We start from the raw sequence: 3286 nt of genomic DNA, 5'->3' as shown, positions 1-3286 counted from the left end.
AGAGAGAGAGAGAGAGAGAGAGAGAGAGAGAGAGAGAGAGAGAGGGAATTCTTTCCCTTTCCAGTTAAAATGTGGGACAAGTTGTTTAGACTCTTAGATACCTTATCTACAAAATGGCATAAATATATTCATGTCAGCAGGTTGTAAGAATTCAGCTGAAGGTTTATGGAATATGTATAGGCCAAGTCTGCCCTAAGATTTGCTATACCACTATAAGCAAGTGAAAATACCAGCAATTCAAGGGTGGAAATCTTTGGCCTCCAAATGCACTCCGAGATAACTGTGGTATACATACTGTTAACAAGCGTGGGAAATCATTCACATCTGAGATTTTTGCATTGCCCTTTGGACAGCTGACCAAACCCTGAACTATCTGCCCCAACGATACATCTTACCTGTTTCTGGCAGCCTCCGTGGCCAAGAGACCCTGACTATCTCTGAGAGACTTCTTCTTCCCACTAGGCAGAAGGCACCCACCCATGTCCTTTGTCTCACCTCCCATTCCCCCCTTACTCCCTCCCTTCTCCCCTACCGGCTGAGAACCTGCAAGAGCTTGCCTAGCCTGAACTCTGGGTTGTTCTTTTGCCTTTAAAATGCCTGCCCAGATTAATCAGTAAACAGCAGCCCTTGGCTGCCACTGGGTCTCTTGCCCTGACATGAGTCCCTTCTCCTGCCAACCAGAAGATGTGACGTTTTAGGGAAGATTCAGTTCTTAGCCTTTACCCTCCCTGCCTGTGTCAGCCTCCTTTGAAGGTTACCTGTCTTTGCTGGCAATCTTGCACATGAACGTAAAGTTAAGTGGGTGCTTGACCTGACCTTGGCGATGCACACCAGTCTATATATGAGTTCTAAAAAGGACCACTTGACATTTGCTGTCTTATTTGTGTCTAGACGGAGAAAAAGAAGCCTCATGTGGAGAGATTCTCTCTTAGGTCTGGGGATGTGGCTTGTGAATGGCACTTGTCAACTAAACCTTGCAGTGATATTCAGCAGACGCAGACCGGAGGAAATGTTAATGAAATCCTGCCTAGCTGCAGGAACACATTTGAATAGAATCAAAGTCATATGTGGAATGTTTTTATCGTATACTGTCTTCTCAGCATATATTAACCTTTTGCCAGCTTGGAAAAAAATAGAAAGGCAGCAAAGTGGGATGATACACTCATTCAATCATCCTTCAAAGCATTATTGAACACCCGTTATGTGCCAGACTGTATACCCCAGCAGGAAGGATTAAAATATTGAATGAGGCAGAGATCATTTTAGGTGAATAATTTACTACACAATATTTTGTCATGAAAAACCCACTACTCAGTTTCTTAAACAAAGCAAAAAAAGACCACGTATATAATTCTAAACCCTTTGCCTCACTTGGGGATAGGAAGCAGGGAAGGTGGGACCCCTGTAAAGAGTGAAGACTGTTCAGTTTGCTAGGGCATGCTTTGAATTTATGAAAACTTTTACAGAATGAAAAAAATAAAGCCAGGTTGATATGTCGGAACATCTTGCAAGCAACTAGAATGGATGGAATGACCTGGGCAATCTTTCAGGAAATTGCCCGGACCTGTCATTGTTTGTGAAATAGTTTTTCAAACAAGAAGAGTCTGCAATGGCCAAGCTGGGCTGGTCCTCACTTGTCCAGTGTCTGACACACTGTCTGATATTGCTGATAGAAAACTTCAGCTGACCATTGTTGTTCTGAAGAGCTGCACAAGGTACACCATCTAGCCAAAGCTTCCCAACGCAGCGCTTTTAGAGAACTCAAGGACGGCACCATCGTTAGAAGTGCATGTTCCCATTGCTGAGTCAGAAGAATGAAATTGGCTCTAGGCCTAATACAAATGAGTGAGTCAAATTAAAGATGATTGCTTCAGAGCAAACCCAACTCCTGCGAAGATTAGCGGGGGTGGGGTGGGGTGGGGTATCTCAGCAAATGTCTATGTCCCATTAATTCATGCAACAATTATGGGACACTCCCCATGTTTCTAAGTGCTAGGAACAGAATGGTGAAAGAGAAAAGATTTCATTCTCTCTACGCCTATATTATAGTGGACAGCAATAACATATTAGTAGCATCATTTAGATTATTATGAGAGTGAGGAAAATTTGACAAATATATCAAAGAATAACTAATGAAATCACTCACATTGGACCTATTGCAGACAACAGGATCCACTCTCTTAACTCAAACAGAAGGCAATTCCACACTGTAGGCTTTCCATATCCAGTTTCCATAACTATGAATGAGAAATATTTGGGGAAATGTATCTGTACTGGACCCATACAGATTTTGTTCTTATTCCCTAAAACACTCAGCAAACAACTATTTTTATCAGGTTAGGTATTATACTGGTCTAGAGCTGATTTAACGTACATGAAAGGCTATGTATAAGTTATATGAAATACTAGGCCATTTCACATATTTGAGCGTCCATAGATTTTATACCCATCCTGGGTCCTGCAACCAATGCCCTAAAGACAGCAAAGGATGACTATACAGGGAGTGGAAAGATGATAAATTGTTTCAAGGGCTTGTGGAGCAGATACTAGGCTGATCTCTTGAGAACACTTCCCAGCCTATGCATGTTCTGTATGCATGTTCTGTTATGGGAAGCTCTTGTATTAGGAAGGTGCCCTGCTGACCTCAGATCCAGCCTAAGTTTCACTGAAATTGCAGTACCTCTTACTGCTGTTGCAAACACCACTGAATCTGGCCCCTGCCTCTTCCTGCTTCAAGCCCTGGCCACAGCTGCTCCTGCTTGCTTCCTCCAGACTCATGGCACTTCTGCCACAACCTGTGCCAGTACAAGGATGCTCAGTCCTATCCAAACGGAAACCCTTTGAACCATAAAATGGATGCCCTGCATTTTGTTTGTGGAAAATAAAACTTCTCTAGGATCCAAGCTCTAAGAGAGTCTGAGAAATGTCGGGGGAACAGAGAAAGGTTGCTATGGATTCTTAGCCTAGGAAAAGAGGGACTAAATGGATCTTAAACTACCCAGTCCATGGGAGCCATCACTTTGGGGAAAATAATCAGAATATCTCTAATGGTGGGGACAAAGTGTGATAAAAAGACATGGAGGATCAGAGAAACAAACTTTCCAGGCATGACGGGAAAGCAACAATAATAAGTTTATGCGTAGCAATCAGCATAATAAATAACATAAAGAAGCTATCTAAATCTAAGTCAGCCAAGCTTAGAAGATCACAATTAGGAGTCTGGATTTTATTCAGAGTATTTGAAAATCCTGGACAGTTTTATGAAGGGGGTTGGCAAATTTTGTTT

General features: G+C 42.4%; 1 long non-coding RNA gene across 2 annotated transcripts in view; it reads right to left on the bottom strand.

Moving 5' to 3' along the window:
- Positions 1-514, bottom strand: part of LOC115032934 — a 20839-nt gene extending 20325 nt beyond the window's left edge. For both annotated transcript variants that reach the window (XR_003838577.1, XR_003838578.1), the window contains exon 1: positions 396-514. This is a non-coding gene — a long non-coding RNA (uncharacterized LOC115032934). The remainder of the gene's footprint in view (positions 1-395) is intronic.
- Between the last annotated feature and the right edge of the window lie 2772 nt (positions 515-3286).

Source organism: Mus caroli, chromosome 13 (assembly GCF_900094665.2).
Source record: "Mus caroli chromosome 13, CAROLI_EIJ_v1.1, whole genome shotgun sequence".
Taxonomy (NCBI): Eukaryota; Metazoa; Chordata; class Mammalia; order Rodentia; family Muridae; genus Mus; species Mus caroli.
Note: the sequence above shows the minus strand (reverse complement) of the source record. Positions and strands in the feature narration are given on the sequence as shown.